Source organism: Bos javanicus, chromosome 2 (assembly GCF_032452875.1).
Source record: "Bos javanicus breed banteng chromosome 2, ARS-OSU_banteng_1.0, whole genome shotgun sequence".
Classification (NCBI taxonomy): domain Eukaryota; kingdom Metazoa; phylum Chordata; class Mammalia; order Artiodactyla; family Bovidae; genus Bos; species Bos javanicus.
The window spans coordinates 127,320,232-127,345,469 of record NC_083869.1 but is presented as its reverse complement, the minus strand read 5'-3'; the positions used below and the strand labels follow the sequence as shown (position 1 = coordinate 127,345,469).

Genomic DNA, 25,238 nt, shown 5'->3' with positions numbered 1-25,238 from the left:
CTCAACTGGGGTAGTTTTGCCCCACCTCCCCGAACCTTTGGCACTGTCTGGAGACGTTTTTAGATGTTATAACTGGGAATGCTGTTGGCGTCCAGTGGGTAGAGGCCAGGGATGTTGATAAATGTCAACACTGTATAGAACAGTCTCCCGCAACAGAGAAGTATCCAGCCCAAAATGTCAGTCATGCCAAGGTTGAGAAACCCTGATCTATTTCTGGCTGGACAGAGAGAGAACCCTGGGAGCTCTGAGGATTGTTGAGCAGCAGCCTTCAGCAGCCTTGGCCCGAGTCCTCCATTCCTTTCCATCCCCCAGCCCCAGATGGAATAATTTTCTCTTATTGATGGGTTGTGCACCCGTGGATAAATTAAACCCTCCGAGCCTTAGTTTCCCTTCCTGTACTCGGGGATCCTGGAGGTTGCCTTTCCAGATGATTATCTGTCAGAGACATCTCATCTGGTATAGAGCTTCTTGTCTTAAGGGACCCCAGGCTGCTGTACAGATTCACAAGGCACCTGACTCTTTCCAGAGGGATAGGCTTTGTAAAAGGAAAGTGGTTCTGACTTGTATTTGGAGGGGCACTGCTGGGCTGGATCTAGGCTCTGAGTTAAGGAAGCACCATCCCATGGGGTGGGTGGGAGCCCACCCAGGTCCCAGGACTGTGCTGGTGCCAAAGCAGTTCTTCTCTCCTGCAAATAATTGTCCTTTCTTTATGCGCCGTGAGTTTTCTGCTTTAATCTGTGTGTGGCCACATTGGGAAGCCTGACTTGACAGCTAATGCCAGGGGATGTAATCTTCTCACGTGTAGGCTGTAAATTTTCTATGGTTCCAAAGTGCCGTGGAGTTCACCGGAACACATGCTGTCCTCTGATCATTGAAGTGGCTTAAAACAAAGCTAGGCCTTATTGGTTTGAAATAAACCATCTTGTGAACTAGGCTGTCTTAAAATGAAAAGAAAACTCAGAGCCTGTCTGTGATTGAGGATTCCAGCCTATTTCATCCCCAAAGGTCACGGATTAAGAGATTCATTTACCATAGGATCTTGGGCAAGGCTTTTAACTTCTCCAGGTCCGAGTTTCATCTCAGAAATGGGGACCCAGACTGGGTCTTGGAGTCTGCTTCCGGCTTGCAGCCTCTTGCTCAGATCCTGGATTTCATGGAACTTAGGCAACATGTGCTTGATTCCTGCTCCTCCAGGGCTAAAATCACCCCTTCTGAAAGGTGAGAATGAGCTGAAGAAATGACCCCCTCTCCTCGCCTCATCATCATGATTCTCAGAGGCTCTCAAAATACCAGATGCCTGGTTTCGTTACACAGAACCGACCGACACGCATAGTTTAAATCTCTTTCCTTGGCTTCATGGGAGTGAGCTGAGTTTGACAAATACCAACAGAAGACTCTTCTCTGGCTCTTTCCCCAGCCCTTGGGGACAGAGGTGATTGATGTGTGGGGCAGCATGAGGCTGGTTCGAAGGCAGGCTCTCCCTCCCACACCCCTTTTCAACTCCTGGTTTCTCTGCTCGGTTCTGCTGTCAGCTTCAGATCAGGAGTGCTGACTTCCAGTCTATTGGTTGAAATCTCTTCCTTGTTTAAAACCCTCTGGAAAATGCCAATTTTCCCTCAGGGACCGTTTCAGTGGTTAATAAGACAACAGAAAGAAATTCAGTCTCACCAAAACCTCAGTTCTCCTGCTGCAGTTTGACTTCAAGAAAAAAAAATCTTATCCTTGAACCTGGCAGTGTGAGATAGCTCCCCTGTGGGGTGGGAGAACAGCCCAGGGCCTGGACTGGGGATCCCCAGGAGCTGCTTTCTCTTCTAGGGGTGGTGGGGTGATGAAACCGGTTAGGCTACAAACCCAATGCGGGCGGGGGGTGGGGGGCGGGGTGGTCATAGGTTGGAATGATCCTGTCCTTTTAAAAGACATCATTTCATCATACAGCTACAGGTCCATCTGGCACCTCCTCCAGGATGAGCGATCTCGTTTTAGCTGTGCTTTGGCAAAGTATTAGCTGAAACCCGTTCCTCAGGTCTGCGGGGTCAACTTTGTATTTGAAATAAATAAGCCTGTGTGTTAAATTTCTTCCAGGTCTCTACTTAGTGCAGGGAATTCGTGTGTGTTTCTCTGCTGTATGTCAGGCTGTGCTTGTATCTGCTTAATTGTAGTGATTCCTCTGAAGCTGCTGTTAGAAGTGGAAAATGAAGACACGTGTTTGATCACAGCCACACTGGCATCTTGCTGTTTAGGTCCCTTGATCATGCGGGAGTGCCAGAGGAGAGAGAGCGGGAGTGATAGGGCAGCCTGGGTCATAACCAGGCACAGGAAAGGTCTCGTGTGGGATCTGGTCAGAAGATGGATCCCAGGGCCTTCAACCTTCAAAACAAGAGCCCGTCATGGCCATGCTCACCATCACCCAGGGAACAGTTCTGTGTCCAGAAAGCCTTTCCTAGGAGTGAAGGAACTTTTTGACGGAGAAAGTGGCCCTCCACACGTGCGTCTGTCCAGAGGCTGAGGAGGAGGGACAAGGGCTATGAGGGCAGAGGAAGGGGGTGGGTAGGGTTGCTGGAAGTGGAGGAACGAAGTGGTGAAATTGGGCCCTGAGGCTTGAAGTGGTGGCACCTTCCTTTTTCAGTGGGAGATGCTTACCTTCTAGTGAATCATCCATACACACAGCAATTTATGGTCTTCATTATTCTTCAGCAAGAAATAATTTCCTGCTCATCTGTCACTTTAAGACTAAGGGCCTTCCACTCCCAGTGCTGAGAATATAGTAGCTTGTTGTACATCAGTTCTATTTATGTCCCATTGGGGAGCTCTGGGGGCTGCCCTTTGACAAACACACAAAAAAGAGATTGATACAGCAGGAGCCACAGAGAAATGAGAAGGCAGGACCGGGGAAGTTGGTGACCTCGTGTTAGGCCCTGTTCCCCACGGGGGCTTTGGCCTCAGTAAGTAACTGGTGGCTACCAGTGCCTTCCCATCATATGTCATCCTTACTATAGAGTAAGAACCCCATGTAACTTGCACCCCAAGTCACTTGTCCTGTAGTGTGGTTGGAGGAATTGAACCCTAGGCTGTGGCCTGCCTCTGGATGGAAGGATGGCCGCACACAGAGCCTGGCCTGCCACCTGGACACCTGCCCACTTTGAGGACTCACCCACTTAAGGAGCATGTACAGCCAGGCCCCTTTTGTGCTCTTCTCTGTTCCCATGCCCACTTCCCTGCCCCCGGGCCTTGATCGGTCTAAGCAAGACCACATCCCCTGCTCTGCAAGAACACCTGGTCTCACTCTCGGTGGCCCAGCCGATGTCAGTCGATCAAAACCAAAACTCAGTAACTACTGCCAGGAAGTGGGCCTTTCCCATTGGTTGTTAATCTCCATCATGGTTCTAGCCAACAGAGATGGCTCTCCTTGTGATATAGTTGAGGAAGCTGAGGCTCAGAGATGTTAGGTGACAGGCCCAGACTCACACAGCTAGAAAATGGCAGAACCAGAGAGGGAGCCGAGGGAGCCTTGGTTATTCCATTTTGCCCATGATCGTAAAATGCACAAACTATAGACTCTACGAGTCTGGCATGAGTGCAGAGGGGGCTGGCAGCTTCCTGGGAATGAAGAGCAGTGGTCCCGGGATTGGAATGAGCCTGGTAAGGAGACAACTCACTGTCCCTGCCCCCCTCGACCCAGCCTGCCTCCTGATGTCCTGTCCCATCTGCTTAGTCCATTTGCTGTCATATAGCGTTTCTTCTTTCTCTTTTATAGTCTTTAAAATAGTCTTCAAGGGACTTCCCTGGTAGTTCAGTGACTGAGATCGCACTCCCAGTGCAGGGGGCCTGGGTTCGATCCCTGGTCGGGACTGGCTCCCACACGCTACAACTAAGAGTTCTCATGCTGCAACAAAAGATCCTGCGCGCTGCAGCGAAGACCGGAGACGCCACGTGCTGCAACTAAGACGTGGTGCAGCCAATAAGTGAGCTTTTACAACTTTTTAAAATAAAACAGTCCTCAAAAGTGGTCTCTTCTTTCCAGATGAGGAAACTGAGACTCGTGGGTAGGGCCTTGTCCAGGAGGGTGTAGCAAACAGTAGAGTGAGCAGGACTTTGGGGTCATGAGTCGTGTTCTCACCATTTTCTCTCTCCCACCCTTATCCCAACCCCCAACCCCACCCCACCATAGTTAGGGTTTCCCATGTCCCCAAAATCTCAGCTCGACTATTATTTGAGAGGGACCCCATCTCCCCTGCACACCCCACCTCGCTCCTGAGCCTAAGGCTCAGGGAAGATGCGTTAGGAAGGGCAAGAGCCGTTGTAGAGCTGAGGGTGCTTATTCATTCCCATCGTCTGCCAGAGGACTTAGGTGTGGAGTCACCTGCTTGCCTGACTACGCCTGGTGTCACACACATGCACCCAGCTGGGACGCGAGAGTGACTCGGAGCCTCCGAGTCGACAGGGCTGGGGGGTTTGTCTTGTTGCTGAGATGGCACCTGGGCAGCCTGCCAAGTCAGGGCCCCTTTGTTCTAGATCGCTGTCTCCTGGGCCATTTTCCCCTCCTTGTGCCCCATGGAGCCAGCTCGGCTTGTGGTTCAACCTCTGTAGCTCCCCTGGCTCCATCCTCCCAACCGCGCCCCAGATCTAGAATCCCTCTCACCTGGCTGACTTGGGGAACTCTGATTTGGCCCTCAGGCTACAGTTTTCTACAGGTTGTGCTTCACAACCTAAAAAGCACAGAGCTGGTTATGTCCTTCTCAAGCCCTCCAAAAGGCAGCGCCAGTCCCGCTGGGGAATAGCCTGGCATATACCCTTCTTCCTTAGGGGGAGGGGATGCTGGGGCTCGGCTTTTAGAAACCCTAAATCCTGAAATGTAGTTTAGAAGAAATCCTTTTCTTTAATCATAAAAGTCACATGTTGTATGAACACTGATACAGCGGCTTTCTAGCTTTTCTGATTGTATGGTCCTGGGTGAGTCCATTGACGCTCGATCTCCTGTGACCCCAAAGCAGGGCTAGGTCTGCCAGTGGGATGTGCCCAGTGATGTGCTGGAGCTGAGTCATGAGAGCCGTTGTTAAATTTTCAGAAGTTTTGTGAGCTGATTGTTAAAGTAGCCATTATTTTTAAATATGTAAGTTTACAATTAAAGAAATTATACTAAAAGCAAAGGTAGCAAATACTGAAATCTCATTACCCCCTAACTTACTCCACTTTTTATTATTTATCTATAATAAATAGATAACCTCTTGAGGTTACCTATGTCTATTGTGTCTGTATATAATGGTGTGCTACTGTTTATGTCTACCCATCATAGGTTTGGTATGGGAATATTTACACCACAGAAATTAGCCAACCCTATAAATCAGGGTTGTATTTATTGTTTTGATGATTATCTAGACTTAAGAAAGTGGTGGAGAAAATGTTAATAGTGCAGAGTAGGCGTTAAACATGTATTGTAAAAAGTGGGAGGAGTTGAAAATTAACATTTTTCTGGCTTTCAAAAACTACTGCTACCAGAAATTCAGCAGAGAACCCACTCATATCACTGACAAGCAAATGAAATTCTGGTGTGCTTTTATTTCATTTTTGTCTTACTATTTAAGGTAAACAAAAAGATTGACCAGTGCTTGTGTGGGAACTACACCTCGTGTCAGCACATCGCGGGGTTTGCTGTTGGTCCCAGTGTTCCACCAGCTCCACGCCTTTGACTGGCATGCTTCAGTCCCCTTTCATTCACTGGCTCATTAACAAATACATATTGTGTACTGTGTGCCAGACGCCAGAGACACGGCAGTGAACAAAACCGGCAATCGACAGAATACTCCATTTTCAGACCCTTACCTCCTTCAAGGCACGAAAGCGCCCTCTCTGAGTCTTGATCTCCTTTACCCAGGGTGAGCTCTGCCTCCATGCCGGTCCTGTCTTTCAACTTTGAGCTGCTGGGAACGAGCCTCAGCTCGAGGAGGACAGAATCTGAGCAGAGTCATGCGGGAAAGGCTTGGAACTTGAATGAAGGCCGGGGATTGAATATTGAAGCAGCTTTTGGGACGGAGCCAGGAAGAGGGAAGCAAAATCAGTTTCTTTGAAGTTTGTGAAAATGGGATACATCCTCCCTGCCTCAAGAATGGTTAGCTGTTCTCTGTGCTTCGGGAATGAAGGAGATCTAAAATGAGACCTTTGCACCTGAAAGGGCTTAAAATATTTAATATAAGAAATATCACAGGATAGCCTGCTGATTCACACCTCTGTTTGTTCAGCAAATACAAATGCCTACCCAGCCAGGTGCTCGCAAGCTCTGTGAGCTGCCAAGCCTGTGATCCGAGGCCTCTCCCCTTAAGGGATTTTCAAACTTGTGGGGCAGTTTATAATCCAGATCGATGGCCAGTGAGCACAGCGGTCAGAATGCCTCCCCACCCAGCCCCCACCCCAAGCCTTCTTCCTCTTTCTGGAATCAGGCCCCCCCACCCACGGGCATCCAGTTGGTTCTTTCTCTCTTCTCCCCCTACTTAGCATTGATCTCATTTTGCAGTAATTAAGTATCTGAGTGCGTGTTTGATGGATGTCTTGTCTCTCTCATAAGAATGTCAACTCTAGGAGGGCAGGCAAGCAGGCACCTGTGTCTGTTTTGCTCATGGGGCCTGGCATCAGAAGGCAATCAGAAAGAACTTGTTGAATAAGTGAATGGAGGGGGGAATAAGCTTGGAGGAGGGAGATTCATGCAGGTGAGAGGCCCAGAGGGCATCTGGAGGGAGTGGCTTGAGCTGAAAGAAGGAAGCCTTCCTTCTTCCACTTGCTGCACGTGAAGCCAAACGCTTGCATTTGTCAAGGTCCTGCCCAAACTTTACCTCCATGGCATAGCTTTTTCTTATGTTTTCTTATGCCTCTGGAGAGACATCTATGACAGAAAACAGCAATTTGCATTATAACTTTTATGTGATTCTTAACCTTTCTTGACTTTCCTGGTGGCTCAGACCGTAAATCGTAAGCCTATAATGCAGGAGACCCGGGCTCGATTTCTGGGTCAGGAAGATCGCCTGGAGAAGGCAATGGCAACCCACTCCAGTACTCTTGCCTGGAAAATCCCATGGATGGAGGAGCCTGGTAGGCTACAGTCTGTGGGGTCACAAAGAGTTGGACACGACTGAGCGACTTCACTTTCACTTTCTTTACTCTTTTGTAGGTCACAGACCTCTATGCTAATCTGATAAATACTGTAAACCTTCCTCCCCATAATGCCCCTGGCATGCGCGCGCGTACACACACACACACACACACACACACACACACGAACACAGTTTTATGTTGTTTCAAGGAGTTCACAAGCTTCCATTTCAAATCAAGAACCTGCTTTAAAAAGTAAGATTCCCCACTGTAGGCCAGTCCTGTCCCTCTGCGGCCCCAATAGCTCATACAGTTCTTGACATTCAGGCCTTCGTGTGGAGATAATAGGATTGAATAAGTAGGTGGGTATGTTAAAAACTGTCCTGATTTGCCATGACCTGTGTAGAGTCAAGCTAAAAATTTCATTGATGTCGTCAGGGTAGAGGGTCAGCTTGAGCAGAGAATGGTAGTGTTCTCCATATCACTGACCTGTCCTGGCCCTAGGAGTGTGGTTCTGCCCATAACTGGAAGGCCACCATTCCATAAGATCAGTTTCCAAATAAAAACTTATAACATGGTGTCTGACATGTTGTCTGATAATGGGGTAGAAATTGGGCCTGTCTCAGAAAATCGGTGAAAGTGAAAAGTGAAAGTGTTTGTCTCTTCAGTTCAGTTCAGTTGCTCAGTCAACTCTGCAACCCCTGTGAACTGCTGCATGCCAGGCATCCCTGTCCATCACCAACTCCCGGAGTCCACCCAAACCCATGTCCATTGAGTCAGTGATTCCATCCAACCATCTCATCCTCTGTCATCCCCTTCTCCTCCTGCCTTCAGTCTTTCCCAGCATCAGGGTCTTTTCAAATGAGTCAGCTCTTCACATCAGGAGGCCAAAGTACTGGAGTCTCAGCTTCAACATCAGTCCTGCCAGTGAACACCTAGGAGTGATCTCCTTTAGGATGGACTGGTTGGATCTCCTTGCAGTCCAAGAGTCTCAAGAGTCTTCTCCAGCACCACAGTTCAAAAGCATTAATTCTTCAGCACTCAGCTTTTTTTACAGTCCAACTCTCACATCCATCCATGACCACTGGAAAAACCATAGCCTTGACTAGACGGACCTTTGTGGACAAAGTAATGTCTCTGCTTTTTAATATGCTGTCTAGGTTGGTCATACGGAGAAGGCAATGGCACCCCACTCCAGTACTCTTGCCTGGAAAATCCCATGGATGGAGGAGCCTGGTTGGCTGCAGTCCATGGGGTTGCTAAGAGTCAGACACGACTGAGCGACTTCACTTTCACTTTTCACTTTCATGCATTGGAGGAGGAAATGGCAACCCACTCCAGTGTTCTTGCATGGAGAATCCCAGGGATGGGGGAGCCTGGTGGGCTGCCGTCTATGGGGTCACACAGAGTTGGACACAACTTAAGTGACTTAGCAGCAGCAGTTGGTCATAACTTTCCTTCCAAGGAGTAAGCGTCTTTTAATTTCATGACTGCAATCACCATCTGCAGTGATTTTGGAGCCCAGAAAAATAAAGTCAGCCACTGTTTCCACTGTTTCCCCATCTATTTGCCATGAAGTGATGGGACCGGATGCCATGATCTTCGTTTTCTGAATGTTGAGCTTTAAGCCAACTTTTTCACTCTCTTCTTTCACTTTCATCAAGAGGCTCTTTAGTACTTATTCACTTTCTCTGATAAGGGTGGTGTCATCTGCATATCGGAGGTTATTGAGATTTCTCCTGGCAATCTTGATTCCAGCTCGTGCTTCCTCCAGCCCAGAGTTTCTCATGATGCACTCTGCATATAAGCTAAATAATAGTTTTAATTTTAAGGTTAGTCCCTTAGTTGTGTCCAGTTCTTTGCAACCCCGTGGACTGTGGTCCTCTAGGCTCTTCTGTCCCCCTGTCCATTTTCCAGGCAAGAATATTGGAGTGGGTTGCTACTTCTTTCTCTAGGGGAATCTTCCTGACCCAAGGATCAAACCCCAGTGTCCTCCATTGCAGGCAGATTCTTTAGTGTCTCAGCCACCAGGGAAGCCCCAGAAAATCAGAGATTGTGTAATTTTAAGGAACTTAACTTAGACCTGAGGCTGATGGGTTTGTTTCTGGAGTTTCCTTAAACCTTAGAAGGGGTCTAGGCTGTATTCCGCATAGAGACTAGGTTAGTCCTCCAATTCTGGATAGAGGGGCCCAGCATGGCAGCCCGTTTGTCCTCCACATTCTTCTCCATGATCACCGATGTCACTAATTCCTAGTGTGGTTACCACTAAATACTGCCCGTGTTCTGCTCATTACCACCCTTTCTTCCCCAAATCTTATGGTACATGTGAATCCCTACCTTTTAAAATGTTCAACTCTAGAATTAAAAAAAAAAATTTTTTTCTTTTATTTAAATCCCTATTTTTCACATTAGGTCATTTGACAATGTTGATTTTTAGACACCAGAATAGTTTAAAATCACTGGGGGGAAAATCTGCAGTACTAGCTTTTGCTTGGAAAACAGTTGTCAAGGAAATAGATTTTTGCAAAACATTGCTTCCCAGGAGAGCTCTCTCTTTCCATGTATCCCCACACTGAACATTATTCTCCTGTGCAATGCAGTAGGCAAAGGTACCATTGGCAGGTAATTTGTCTAGTCAACATCTAATTATGAATTAAAACCCTTGCTGTCACATTCTGAGGTCGGCAGCCAATGGTGGACCAAGTTCAAATTCAGTTTATAGTCCATCTGCAATGTTCTTGGACTTACAGAAACGACAGAAGATTTCTTGGCCCTGGCCCTAGACAGGGAATAGGATTCTGTAAACTCTATTAGTAGACAATAAGAGGCACCTGATAGATGGAGCTGAAATTGCAAAACATTGTTCCATTAAAAGAAAAGGTGAAGGCTCCCGGGGCAGAGGCTGTGACTCAAGGCGCTCACATAAGGAGATACTTATCTCATGATTAGAGTGCTGGCGGCCCAGACGCCAGCCAGGGGTACTTGGAGAATCTGTCACTGGTAGACATGCTAGTGTATGTATGATCTGCTCAGTTGTGAGCAGACCTCCTAAGTGAGGCTGGGGGATTTAATTATCACTTGTGAGAACTTGGGCAAGAAAGTGCTGGCCCAGTTAGAGTTATGGCCAGTGACACTGGCAGGTGGTTAATTAGAGACCTCTCCAGTCCATGCGGGTGCAGGGCCACGTGTAGACAGGAGGAGAGTTGGTGACAGAGAAGCAGAGAAATGATCACGTCTCCATTATACCCGTTTGTGTCGGGATCTGTTGCACTTGCAGTCATCTATAATTACAAAAGCTGAGATACTGTGGGATGGTTATTGATACTATTCATTTTTGTCATGTTGCCTGGTAATGTCCCTTTGTGCCCAAGACATGCATGTTTCTATAGTTACGGGCTGAAGAAGTGAAAGCTTCCTTGCTCTTAGCCATTTTGCAATCACAGTATTCTAAAAAGCTATTTTGAGAGATAGTCAAGCCCAGTCTGTGGGGTGAAAAATGGACCCATTGTGACGAGAGCCTGAGTCATTGAAAAGACTTCATTTAACCAGAGTTCATGATGCCACATTCCCGGGTAGCAAGACAGAAAAGCGCTCCTCAACAGTTAACTGCGCTCTCCTCTCTTTCAAGTTATGTTCAATCCCATTATAGGTCAATCTCTAGTTCAGGTCCCATTTTGCATGTCCCATCTGACTGCATGAGAAGCCAGAAGTTGTGAATCTTTAAGCTTTTGATGAGTTTCAACCTAAGAAATGGTCACTGATGGGGAAAGTGGCAATTTAGGTATTGCAGGTAGAGTCTGATTGCACCTCCGTGAAGTCAGTTATCTCCACCACCCTGCTGCTTCTGAAACTGCCCCATTAGTGGAAGAAATGGTGGCAGAGTTATCACCAGAAGTACTCCAAATCATTCTCTTTAAAGGTCACACTGGTGGAATTTTCAGATAACATCTGGGATTGCTCTTTTTTTTAAGTGGGAAAGCAGCTGCTCCAGGCATGAGGCGAGGTCATCTTTTGGGTTTCAGATCTCTAGTTAAGGCTGTAACCCCGCCAAAGTGGTGATCGCTTAAGGATAATTAAATTCTACATTGTTCACGCTAAACTCTTGAGATGGGCTGATTGGCATATTTAAATCTCATCTCCCAGGCATTTGCTAATTATCATAGTCTAGTTGGATAAAAACCTCATCAAATAGCTGTTTAGAGATGCTTTGCATTTTAAAACGTACCTCTGATTTTCCACTGGTTCTTTCCCTGACCTCAAGAGGGTTTAGACTTTTAAATGGTTTAAATAGCCACAGCAAATCACTCAGGAAACTTCATGCATTTTCATTTTCTCCTGTGCGTCATTTCCATCCTTGACCCCCTTTCCTCACCCTTGAATGAAGCTTTCTCACTCAGTGACTTCTCATCCACGAGGGGCCTGTTGAATCCCAGCTAATGAGGCTCATCTCTTCATTTTAAGTGGTACCAACCAGGCCCAGAGCCAGATCTGAGAGTGAATGGTTGTCACATCTTTCTCGGGTCCACAAATGTAATACCAACTCCATGGTGAAACTAAGGAGAATTTCCTTCTCCTCTTGCTCAGAAAAAGAAAAACAGAAAGAGCAGTTTCTTGGGCCAGCATGTTGAGTCGAAGCCACCCTTCCTAGAAAAGGCACCCAAGACTGGGTTTTTATTTTATTAACAGCAGCTGGAGAAGACCCTGACCCTGGCCCCACCCTCACCCTGGGCCCAAGCCTGCCAGCTGAACTGAGATTGTTTTAGGTAATGTTTTTTTTTTTTTTCTCAGCCACTGTGCTCAAAATTGGGAAAACATGACGGTTTTCTCCTTTAACAGAATATATGGCTGTCAGTGACAGAAGTCTCACCAAGGGCTTTCCTTTGTAGGCAGCGTCTAAAAGGGCCTGTCTTTGAGATTTATGAAAGAGCCCCCATGAGCCACCGTCACCCGTAGCTGTGCCTCAACAGCAAATACGGGGAAGAGGAATCTTGTGAAGGTTTTATCAAATCACCTGTCACTGGCCGTCAGCCCATTTGTCTCCTTTCTGTGAAAGGGTCTGTTTTGCCGGCTCTGTGGGAACTGCCACCTCCCTTCAGCCGGTGTACAGGCCCTAGCAGGAAGCCCAGATCTGGGGGCCGCTGAGAGCAAGTCTTCTCTTTCTTACTAGAAGCCAGAACGGCAGAGCTGGGGCAGGCGCACTTGGTTACTTGAAAGTGTGCGTGGAGGGGTGGGGACTTGAGGGGGTGGGAGGAGAAAGCTCACACACAAGCCAACTGAAAGCCTGCGGGAGCCCTGATTCTGATCACTCAAACCATTCAAGGATCTGTGAAGCTCGAAGATCTAAGTTTTCTGTCTTTCCTGGTCGTCCCACTAGTTCATCAAGATTAGAGCCTTCTGGTTTTCGTAGTTAATTATTCTTTGGTCTTCTATTTCAGGGTTTTGAAATCAAATTGCTTGATGTTTTACTCTCTCCCGTGTGATTAGGTTATCTTTTATAATAGGGCTGCAATCATCCTTTCAAGAACACAGCACTTTAGCTCAGCACTGTCAAGGAAGATATCCTAAATGTCCCACGAAGTTTAGTCTTGTAGGAGTGAGAAAACACCACCACCCCCTGATTATGGATCCAGAAGTGCCGCCACACATCATCCATCATCACAGACCTAGAAAAATGAAAAGGAAACCTTCTTCGAGCTGTCTGATTAATGCAGACTCAAGGAGTGCTTATGGGGTGGCAGCTCCTTGGCTTCGTAGGACAAATGAGCCCCAGGACCTGTCTTTATATGGTGTTTGTAAGGCTGAGCAGGTCTGTTTACCACTTTGAAATTCTCTCTCCTGGTGTGAACAGGTAACCTTATCAGTGGGTTTCACAAGGCATTCTAGCCCAAAAATGAAAGTATGTACTTTGGAATCTCTGCTGATGGGGGACTAGAGGGGATAAAGAGAAAAGTCAAATGCATGTCTCAGGCTACACGTAGGAAACAGGAGGAATTTGGTGGGGTTTTTTTGGATACTAATTAAGATCTCAGCTCAATTATCGTCTGGAGACCTTCCTCGGCCACCTCCACTCATTCAGTCATCCTCTCCCCCAATCCCTTGCTTGATTTTTCTCCACAGTGCTTATCACTATTCAGAATTACCTTGCTTATCTGTCTCCTTCTTATTGTCCATCTCCCTACACTAGGGTATCCAGGCCATAAAGGTGGGAACCTTGCCTGTCTTCTTCACTGCTGCATGTACCAGAACATGGGGTACATTAGTAAAATGCTCAGTACACATTTTTTTAAATAAAGGTGAAGGGAGGTTGAGACAGGAACAGGAAGAGGCAAAGATTGGAATCAGACCTAGGTTTGAATCCAAACCCTCCACTTATTGGCTGTGTGCCCTTGGAATAGTTGCCAAACCTCTGTGAGCCTGAGTTTTCTATTCTGTAAAATGGGCAGGTATTAACCTGCTTCCCAGAATAGCAGTGGAGGATTACATGAGATAAAGTATATGGTAACTTCTGGCAAAGGGGCTGGTACAGGGAGGTGCTCAATAAATACTGGCTCATTCTCCAAGCCTTGATTAAAACAATTTTACCAGACAACAAATAGGGCCCTTTACTGTCTAAGAGTGTCCAGTGGTCCTCAAGCCTCCTTCTTGTGTCTAGGAATGGTATCTCCAGGGGAAATAGTACTAATCCTTTTTTGGCTCCAAGGAGAACCACTGTAAATGTAGGCAGTCTCACACGGTTCTAGATGCAGGAGTCAAGGATGGGGTCCTAAGGGTTCTGTACTCAGACCTGGTTCCTCAAGAGATGGCAGCACTGCCTGGAAAACAAGACTGCTGTTCTCCTGAAGTCTTTTGTTCTCATCCGAGGCTGAAGGTCTCCATGCACACCCCAAAGACCCTGAAACAGGTCACCGAGGCCCCTTGCTGTCACAGAGGTGCCACTAACAGCCTTTAGAAACTGGTTTTCAAGGCTTATCTTCCAGATTTCAAATGGCATTACCTCCCTAAACAACCTGTCAACAGAGATGACTTCTCTCTGCATTTCCGTCACGATCTCTCTACAGCTCCCTTTGGTATGTTCCTTGTTTTCACATAAACCTGTTTTTTTCCTCTTTCTTTTTAAAAATTCTTAACATTTAGACAAAGAACTGGTTCTGCCTCTCTCACGTTTCCAGAGGCCGCAGCCTCTGTTGGGGCAGCTTTAAAGCAGGTCATCCCCTCCCTTTTAGCAGACTGAGCCTTCGGGAACTAGAAATGTGGACGGTGCTTGTTTTCAAAAAGAAACAGTCCTCAGGATGGGCCGTGTGGCACTAGTTAGCAGCCAGTCCTCATTTTGATTCTGTGTGCCACATGCCATCCAGAGGTGCTGGGTTGATGTTTTGTTCATTCGCTCATTGGACAGTGAAGCAGCCTGGTGAGATGGAAAGGGACACAGCCTTTTGAATCAGTCAGACCCCAGCTTCAAACAGTGGCTCTGCCACTTGCCAGCTGCTGCTGCTGCTAAGTCGCTTCAGTCGTGTCTGACTCTGTGCGACCCCATAGTCAGCAGCTCATCAGGTTCCCCCATCCCTGGGATTCTAGAGACAAGAACACTGGAGTGGGTTGCCATTTCCTTCTCCCATGCATGAAAGTGAAAAGTGAAAAGGAAGTCGCTCAGTCTGTCCAACTCTAGCGACAGGGTCCCAAATGTTGGGAACAGGAGACGCTCATCTTGCCTGGGAAGGCTGTAGAGAGGGAAGCAGTGTGCTGTTGTGATTAAGTGTGCAGATTCCCAAGCGGTCTTCTTGGATCCATTGCCTGGCCCTGCCTCTGTTTGTTCTGCATCCTTGGGCAAGTCAGTTAACCCTTCAGGGCTCAGCTGCTTCCTTCACCCTATAAAATAGGGAGAACAATGGTAACCCACCCTGCAGGGTTGGTGTAGGATGAAGTGCTTCTGAAAGGCTTAGCCCAGGGCTCCGCCCCGGCTCGGGGCTCAGTGCGTGTCCACCTCTGGATAACAGAGGTAACACACGCAGTCATTATTATTACAAATGTGCTTTGTTGACTTCCTCTGTTGGGACAGCCTTGTGCTAGGAGGTTGAGGCTGCGTTGGTGAATAGGCCACAGTTCAAGGGCAGGGGAGGCAGACATGAAAGAAATCATTATCCTGCAGAAGTCTGCAGCACTGTCACGGATGGAAGACAGGAGGCTGTAGGACAGTGAATTCCAGAATGCGGGTACTATGCTCCAGAACCTTAGAATTCCTTTTGCAGAAAAAGGGCTGTGATGGGGTGGAAAGTGGTTTGGAGGCTGAGCGGGGCTTGTTCATTCAGTTTTCATTGGGAAATGCTAAGGCGCTGAAGTAGTATATTAGTTTCCTATTGTTGTAGTCACAAATTACATAAGTTTAATGACTTAAAACCACAAATTTACTTTTTTATGCTTCTGGAGATCAGAAATCTAACAGGAGTGGCTTTCTGGGCTAGAATCAAGGTGTTGGCCAGGTTGCATTCCTCTCTGGAGGCTCCAGGGGAAAATCCATTCCCTGGCCTTTTCCAGCTCCTGGAGGTTCCCTAGATTCGTTGGCTTATGGCCCCTTCCTCCATCCTCAAAGCCAGCGATAGCCAGTGGAGTCCTTTTCACATCTCACCATGTTGACGCTCTTGCCTCCCTCTGTCACTTCTAAGGACCGCATGAATCCACTGGGCTTACCTGGATAACCCAAGCTAATGTCCCCCTCTCAAGATCAGCTGATTACTAATCTTAATTCTATCTGAAAACTTAGTTCCATTTTACCATACATACGCAAAAGTTCAAGGGATTAGGACATGGTCACCTTTGGGGGGCCATTATTCTGCCAGACCTAGGTGGGAAGGTGCTGTACGTATTTGAGATATTATCCAAAGGCTGAAACTTGGAGAATGGAAGGGGCCTGGGAAGTGATCAGAGACAAGCCGTTCAAGCATGTTGCCTTGGAAAGCTCTTGGAAGCTCTTACACACAAACGACATTTAATGGCTTGGAAGCCTGGCGTGCTATAGTCCATGGGGTCGCAGAAAGTCGGACATGACTGAGCAACTGAACAAAAACAACAACAATTTTTATTTTTATTCAATTTTAAATGATTTTTTTCTTTTATTTATTTGGCAGCACCAGGTGTTAGTTGTGGTACATAGTATCTTTACTTTTTTTTTTTTTTTAGTTACAGCTTGAAAACTCTTGGTTGCAGCACATGGGATCTAGTTCCCTGACCAGGGATTGAACCTGGGCTCCCTGCATTGGGAGCACAGAGTCTTAGCCACTGGACCACCAGGGAATTCCCTAATGGCTTGCATTTTTAAAGGGCTTACTCTGGTGGATATATAGACCAAGGATGCAGGAGCAGGGTCAAGAAAGAATGCAGGGAGACTGTGCTGAGGTTAAGGGGCAGTGGTAGGCTGGGAGGCAGCTGGGAAAGAGAGAATGAGAGAGATCGTTGACAGACTTGCTGGAGAGTGAACATGAGGTGTGGAGTTGAAGGAGACTCCAGAGGACTCGGAGGTTTCAGATGTACAGTGCTGCCTTTTCCAGTCTTGGAAAGATAATGAATGTGGAGCCCACGGTCGCAGCTACCAGTGCTGCCACTCACAGCAGGGTTTTCTCTCTGCGGGGAGCTGTGCTGAATGCCTAGCCTTGTAATTACAATCGGCCCTCCGTATCCATGGGTTTTCCATATGGATTTGACCAACTGAAATTCAGTCTGAGGTTGGTGAATCCATGGATGCAGAACCCGAAGATAAGGAGGACCAACTGTACCAAGTCATTTTACTTAAGGGGTTGGAGCATCTGTGGATATTGATATCTGCGGGAGGTCCTAGCTACCAAGGGACGACTGCAATCCTTACAGCCCTGTTGGAGGCAGGCATGGTAATCACTCCATTCTGTGAGAGGCATGGGCTGCCCTGGTAGCTCAGCTGGTAAAGAATCCACCTGTAATGCAGGAGACCCCAGTTCGATTCTTGGGTTGGAAAGATTGCCTGGAGAAGGCATAGGCTACCCACTCCAGTATTCTTGGGCTTCCGTGATGGCTCAGTTAGTAAAGAATCCATTTACAATGCGGGAGACCTGGGTTGGGAAGATCCCCTGGAGGAGGGCATGGCAACCCACTCCAGTGTTCTTGCCTGGAGAATTTCATGGGCAGAAGAACCTGGCAGACTGTGGTCCATGGAGTCGCAGAGTCGGACACGACTTAGCGACTAAGCACAGCACATGAGAGGCAGAGGGTATTGTGACCAAGAGTGTAGACTGTCTGGGTTTGAATCCCGGCTCTGCCACTTACTTGATGTGACACTTGGGCCTGTGCCTCAGTTTCCTCGTATGAGAATGGGAGTAATGATATACTAACCTTAAGGCAGAAAGTGAAGAGGAACTAAAAGCCTCTTGATGAAAGTGAAAGTGGAGAGTGAAAAAGTTGGCTTAAAGCTCAACATTCAGAAAACGAAGATCATGGCATCCAGTCCCATCACTTCATGGGAAATAGATGGGGAAACAGTGGAAACAGTGTCAGACTTTATTTTTCTGGGCTCCAAAATCACTGCAGATGGTGATTGCAGCCATGAAATTAAAATACGCTTACTCCTTGGAAGGAAAGTTATGACCAACCTAGATAGCATATTCAAAAGCAGAGACATTACTTTGCCAACAAAGGTTCGTCTAGTCAAGGCTATGGTTTTTCCTGTGGTCATGTATGGATGTGAGAGTTGGACTGTGAAGAAAGCTGAGCGCCGAAGAATTGAACTGTGGTGTTGGAGAAGACTCTTGAGAGTCCCTTGGACTGCAAGGAGATCCAGCCAGTCCATTCTGAAGGAGATCAGCCCTGGGATTTCTTTGGAAGGAATGATGCTAAAGCTGAAACTCCAGTACTTTGGCCACCTCATGTGAAGAGTTGACTCATTGGAAAAGACTCTGATGCTGGGAGGGATTGAGGGCAGGAGGAGAAGGGGACGACAGAGGATGAGATGGCTGGATGGCATCACCAACTTGATGGACGTGACTTTGAGTGAACTCTGGGAGATGGTGGTGGACAGGGAGGCCTGGCGTGCTGCAATTCATGGGGTCGCAAAGAGTCGGACATGACTGAGCAACTGAACTGAACTGAAACTTATAAAATTAGTGTGAAGATTAAAAGAGTTGACATATATGTGAAACACTGATGACCGACTTAACATATATATATATTAAGCATAATATAACAGTATCATTGTCTTTAAACAAATGAGATCACTGAGGCACAGTGAGGTTAAGTGTCTTGTCTAAAGGCACACAGCTAGGGAAATCTGGGACTCAAAGCCAGGCTCTTATCCTCCATGCCTTAGCTCCCCCTTGAGAAGGCCTCTCAGAACTGTGGCAAGAACTATATGTTCTAGTAGGTACAAGCGCCCTTATCATGGTGCTTGGCACATGCGTGTGTGTGTAAGTGTAGTTTATTTTTCTGTAGAATGAGAGTGATGATGACACCCACCCTGCCTCACCCACAGAATCGTAAGACTCAAATCAGAAAGGCAAAGCACAGTGGAAATGGTAGAGCTAGCTGCACATGGGTGGTTTTTATACTCAGTTTCTTCCAAATGGCCTCGTTGAATGATTTCCCCTTGGAATTTCCCTCACAGATGTGCTGCGGTCTTTCCAGTTGTCAGTCATCCTTGTCCCCATCTACTGCCTCCACCCTGATGCCCCGTCTTTGATAGACTAGAGTGGGGAGGACCCTTCACTGTACAGTTGGGGAGCCAACCCCAGTGCAGTGGCAGAGCTCAGAGTCTCTGTGACCTTCTCCATGAGCATCTTTTGTCTGCCTGCAGACCCTGCACCAAGAGCGTACATGTGCGTAGGGAAGTGTCTCACCCACTCTTGCTCCACCTGTGGGCCTCACAGGGAGTGTTGGAAATCTTGAAGTGTGTGTGGGGGGTGGAGTAGAGATGTGAATACATTTGCACTTTGAATAATCACTGTGTAAGAGGCCAAAGAGGATCCTCTAGGCCAGTTTGGAGGCTGCTGCAGGAGTCCCCCAGAGGGCTGGGAGGGACATAGATTCAAGAGGTGGTGCGGAGAGAAGTGAATGGAGAGAGACGTGGTAGATAGATTAAAAGGGAGCAGTCATCCTATGGCTGCTTTTGACTGAGCACGTATTATGTACCAGCTGCTGTGCTAAGCACTCTGTGTGTGTTATCTTATTTACTCCCAGGGTCATCATAAGGATTAAATGTTCCTGTCCTTTTACAGATGAGGAAACTGAGACTCAGAGAGGTCAAGTCATTCACTCAAGACCACACAGCCAGTAGGTGGCAGAGCCCTAGAACAGCTTCTCAAATTTTAATGTGCGTTTGGATCACCTGGTTCAGTTCAGTTCAGTTGCTCAGTCGTGTCCAAGTCTTTGCAACCCCATGAACCGCAGCATGCCAGGCCTCCCTGTCCATCACCAACTCCCGGAGTCCACCCAAACCCATGTCCACTGAGTCGGTGATGCCATCCAACCATCTCATCCTCTGTCCTCCCCTTCTCCTCCTGCCCTCAATCTTTCCCAGCATCTGGGTCTTTCCAGATGAGTCAGCTCTTCACATCAGGTGGCCTAATTATTGGAGTCTCAGCTTCAACATCAGTCCTTCCAATGAACACCTAGGACTGATCTCCTTTAGGATGGACTGGTTGGATCTCCTTGCAGTCCAAGGGACTCTCAAGAGTCTTCTTCAACACCACGGATCAAAAGCATCAATTCTTTAGCACTCAGGTTTCTTTATAGTCCAACTCTCACATCCATACATGACCACTGAAAAAACCATAGCCTTGACTAGACAGACCTTTGTTGACAAATTAATGTCTCTGCTTTTCAATATGCTGTCTAGGTTGGTCATAACTTTCCTTCCAAGGAGTAAGCATCTTTTAATTTCATGGCTGCAATCACCATCTGCAGTGATTTTGGAGCCCAGAAAAATAAAGTCAGCCACTGTTTCCACTTTTTCCCCATCTGTTTGCCATGAAGTGATGGGACCTTGTCTAACTCAATGAAACTAAGCCATGCCATGTGCAGTCACCCAAGATGGATGGGTCATGATGGAGAGGTCTGACAGAATGTGGTCCACTAGAGAAGGGAATGGCAAACCACTTCAGTATTCTTGCCTTGAGAACCCCAAGAACAGTATGAAAAGGCAAAAAGATAGGACACTGAAAGATGAACTCCCCAGGTTGGTAGGTCCCCAGTATGCTACTGGAGATCAGTGGAGAAATAACTCCAGAAAGAATGAAGGGATGGAGCCAAAGCAAAAACAACACCCAGTTGTGGATGGGACTGGTGATGGAAGCAAGGTTCGATGCTGTAAAGAGCAATATTGCATAGGAGCCTGGGATGTTAAGTCCATGAATCAAAGCAAATTGGAAGTGGTCAAACAGGAGATGACAGAGTGAACATCGACATTGTAGGAATCAGCGAACTAAGATGGACTGGAATGGGTGAATTTAACTCAGATGACCATTATATCTACTACTGTGGGCAGGAATCCCTTAGAAGAAATGGAGTAGCCATCATAGTCAACAAAAGAGTCCAAAATGCAGTACTTGGATGCAGTCTCAAAAACGACAGAATGATCTCTCTTCATTTCCAAGGCAAACCATTCAATATCATGGTAATTCAAGTCTATGCCCTGACCAATAACACTGAAGAAGCTGAAGTTGAACAGTTCTATGAAGACCTACAAGACCTTCCAGAACTAACAGCCAAAAAAGATGTCCTTTTCATTATAGGGGACTGGATCCTTTTCATTAGAGGGGGCTGGAATGCAAAAGTAGGAAGTCAGGAAACACCTGGAGTAACAGGCAAATTTGGCCTTGGAGTACAGAATGAAGCAGGGCAAAGGCTAATAGAGTTCTGCCAAGAGAATGCACTGGTCATAGCAAACACTCTCTTCCAACAACACAAGAGAAGTCTCTTCACATGGACATCAGCAGATGGTCGACATCAAAATCAGATTGATTATATTCTTTGCAGCCAAAGATGGTGAAGCTCTATACAGTCAGCAAAAACAAGACCAGGAGCTGACTGTGGCTTAGATCATGAACTCCTTATTGGCAAATTCAGACTGAAATTGAAGAAAGTGGATCACCTGGAGATCTTGTTAAATGCTGGCTTTGGTTCAGCCGGTCTGGGATGGGCCCCAAGATGCTGCATTCCTAACATGCTCCCCGGATTTGCCCCACTGCTGGTCCCTGGACCACACTGAATAACAGAGGTCTGTCTGCCTCCAGGACTCACATTCTCAGCCATGGTGCCTTAGAACAGCTGCAGATGGCGGGAGATTTCTGAAGCTACTCAAATCTGAATCCCACCCTGGGCAGGATGTGGGAGAGCTTTCTGGACCTCAGATAGGTCGGAAGTTGTTTCACATTTTCACTTCCTCCCTTTGCCCAATAGCTCAAGCAAACCCAGAAGTGAGAGGGTTGGAGGTAGCACCTCTCAGTCTATTCCCCACCCACCCCTCCACCCCTCAGCACAACCAGACCCCATCCTGCGTCTGCTTCTGAACCAGGGACCAGGGGTCACATACATTCACAGATGTCTCCACAGTTGTCAATCAGGTCATTTTGTGGGGGACCCATTGATGGGGGTGAATTGAGAAATCTAATATGAATGGTTGTTAGTACCAAGCTGTCAGCTGTTTCCCTGGGCTGTACTGAAAATGAAGGGGAACAAAATCAACCCAACGTTCTAATCTCTTAATCTGTGTGATCATTAGCTCCTGGGATGATTGGAGACCAAGCCCTTTCCCATTCAGCCCCTGCAGATGGGCCAGGTGTCACTGCTGGGAGATGCCAATAAGGCTGCAAGTCACTGTGTGAGCACTTTAATGACTGGGAAAATCCATTTCCCTTCTTGGCAGCTTTGTGATGTTGCAACTGTGCTTCTGGGTCATCGCCAGCCCTGATCTGTCTGTGCGCATGCTTTATATTAAAAAGGGGAGGATGTCTCACTTGTTTCGGTGATCGCTCCTTTCTCCCTAGTTGCCACCAAAGAACTTTCTGAGGCAAACTTTCTGTCCAGTTTTGCACTCTCCAGACAGTCTTCCAGTATTCCCATTTCTTTGTCTCCTCAAACACATCCTTTCTGTCTTGGCTCTGTTGTTTGGGGGCTTCTTAGGCTGGGGTGGGTGTCTGTGCAGGGGCGATAGCCGTGGATTCTAGTTTCCTGCAGGACAGAATTCTAGAACTCTGAGACAGGGAGAAAGAACATCTTAAGCAAAATAATAATGTCTGCCTCAAACTTGTAAATATTTTTCATTATAAGATTTCATGTCATTGCAATTTGTTCAGGTGGACAAGAACAGCTTTTGTTTGAGAGAGAACTGAAGAGGTGTCTTAGGATTTGGCTCCAATTGCTCTGCCTGTCTCTCCATCACTGGAGCTTTGTCGCCTGCCTCTGCAGAGCTTGGCAAGGGAATGCTTTGTGGTCTATTGTTAGGTGTTCTTTGAAACTATAAATCATAGGCTGCTGGAAGGGAGGGGCTTCCAGAGACCATCCAGAGCTCCCTCTGTCTCTAGCATGGACGTGCATGGATGCACACACACACAAACACACATGTGCGCACACACAGACACGTAGATACATACACATACAGATGATGACCGCCTGGTGTGTATTTCCAGATCCCAGTGGGGGCAGAGGTGTTTAGTTCTCCTGTCTGTTGATTCTTACAGCCACATTTTGAGTCTGTCCCAGATTTCTCTTGCTGTAGCTCAGGCTGCCCCTGCCTACATCAGCTGCTTCACTGTCCTGGCCCATCTTTTTGGAAACACGACCATCCCTGCACTATTAACTTACGCATCTAGGCGATGAAAAGTCATTTTCCTTGTCTGGTCTCACATGGTTCTTGTAAAATGTGGCTTGGCAAATAGGTAATGTTTCTGGCATTAAATCCTATTTGACGGTGAGGTTCTGGCTCTCTGCTTCTATTTATGTTGTTTCTCTTGCTGGTTGGGCCCTTTCTGACTCCTGGCTGTAAAGGCCTTCTACTCTGTCAAAACCCACTCCTTCCCATCCACCCCATGGCTAATCAGCCATGCACTCCCTTTGACTTAGGAGTAGCATTGTATCATTTTTCTTTGCTTTTCATTTAACAGTCTTTCATTTTCACCTTACAAACATTTATAGATATTCGTTGTAGAAAACCCAGAAAATATAGATCAATAGGAAGAAAAAATGACCACTAAACCACTCACTATCTGATATAACCACTGTCAACATTTTTGTGCATATCCTTCCTGTCTTTCTCCTTTGAAATACTAATAATAATCCAGTGATCTTCATGCCATATAACCTGGTGTCCTGCTTTTCCAACTAATATTATATAACAAGCATCTTTGTGTGTCTCTCTCTATATATAGTGATATTTAGCTTATATCACTAAATATTTAGAAGCATAAATTTTTTTGTCTGTTTGGCTTGTGGGATCTTAGTTCCCCAATCAGGGAACAAACCCAGGCCCCCTGCAGTGGAAGCACAGAGGCCTTAACCACTGGACCCCTAGGGAATACCCAGGAAACACAGTTTTTTTCAATTTATTTTTAATTGAAGGATGCTTGCTTGACCATATTGGTTTGTTTGCTGCCATACATCAACATGAATTAGCCATAGGTGTATATGTGTCCCCTCCCTCTTGAAACCTTGTTTACCCCCTCCCATCCTTTTGCACCCCTTCAGGTTGTCACAGAGTCCCAGTTTGGGTTCCCCGTGTCACACAGCAAACTTCCATTGGCTATCTGTTTTACATATGGTAGTGTATATGTTTCCATGCTACTCTCTCCATTCATCTCACCCTCTCCTTCCTTGGAAACATGATTTTTAACACTTGTTTCATACTTTACATCTCATACTTTATCCCTTGCATGATTATTTTTAACTGGGAACAATACCTGTCAAGCCCACTGAACTGTCCAGTCAAATTAAGGAAGTGTGCAAAGAGCTGAACAAACATGAGCAACGATCATGAGTACTGTTAGCTTTATCTTCCCGATCAAGTACTTCATGTATTCACAAAATACTTTATGTATTCACAAAATTGTTGTATACTTTCCTATTCGTGAGGGCTTCCCTGATAGCCCAGTTGGTAAAGAATCCGTCTGCAATGCAGGAGACCCTGGTTCAATTCCTGGGTCAGGAAGATCTGCTGGAGAAGAGATAGGCCACCCACTCCGGTATTCTTGGGTGTCCCTTGTGGCTCAGCTGGTAAAGAATCTGCCTGCAATGCAGGAGACCTCAGTTTGATCTCTGGGTTGGGAAGAGCCCCTAGAGAAGGGAAAGGCTACCCACTCCAGTATTCGGGCCTGGAGAGTTCCATGGACTGTATAATAGTCCATGGGGTTGCAAAGAGTCGGACACGACTCAGCGACTTTCACTTTCCTGTTCATGAAGTTTTGCCCAGTGGTGGGTAAAACAAGCTGTCTGGGTTTAATCTTTAAAAGAGAATGTGCTTATTAATAAGTTTTTATTTTTTCCTGGTAATTTCTTAGAGGCTCTGTCTTAAGGAATTTACCTGAAATATAGAGAAGGGAGTATGTACAAAGATGTCTATGAAGGCAGTATTTACAATAGCCCCAAAGTAGAAAACACTGCCATGTCCAATTATATGGGAGGAAGGTTAAGTAACTGATGCTGAACCTACTTGCCAGACTATTATATAGCTAGCTAAAATGATGTTTACAAAGGTTTTGTAATAAAATGGAAGATGTTTATGTCACCATCATGGGAAAAAGCGAAGATGAATGAAAAAGAGCGAAAAGAAAGACTACCCAATGGGAATGGTGGTTATAATGTTGAAGTGATGGGTGATTGTTTTCTTTCTCTCTGCTTTTCTGCAATGAGCTTGCATAGATTAGTTTCATGAGAAGACAGGTAGGTAGGTAGGTAGACAGATAGCTAGATCAACCTTGTGTTTTAAACCGTTGGAAAGGATGTATGTGGAAGAAGGAAGTACGGGGCACAGAACTGAGCTCACGTGAAAGGAGTGACCCAGAGGTGCGAGAAAAGGGCCTGGGGTTGCTGAGCCCAAACTGACCTGGAACTTTTAGGAAAATGCTTTGTACCACAAAAGGTGCATTTTAGTTTAGCTTTGGAGCAGGAAGAATAGAGTGAGGATGGGCACCTCATTTGAATATAGTAAGATA

At 46.6% G+C, this 25,238-nt stretch overlaps 1 protein-coding gene and 1 non-coding gene across 2 annotated transcripts in view; one reads left to right on the top strand and one right to left on the bottom strand.

Annotated features, from left to right (window-relative positions):
- The window catches only part of MAN1C1 (mannosidase alpha class 1C member 1), a 151,384-nt gene that overhangs the window by 27,672 nt on the left and 98,474 nt on the right, over nt 1-25,238 (top strand). The gene's annotated exons all lie outside the window — the stretch shown is intronic.
- TRNAG-CCC (transfer RNA glycine (anticodon CCC)) lies at nt 16,296-16,368 on the bottom strand. Its single transcript has one exon. It is a non-coding gene; the product is annotated as a tRNA-Gly (tRNA).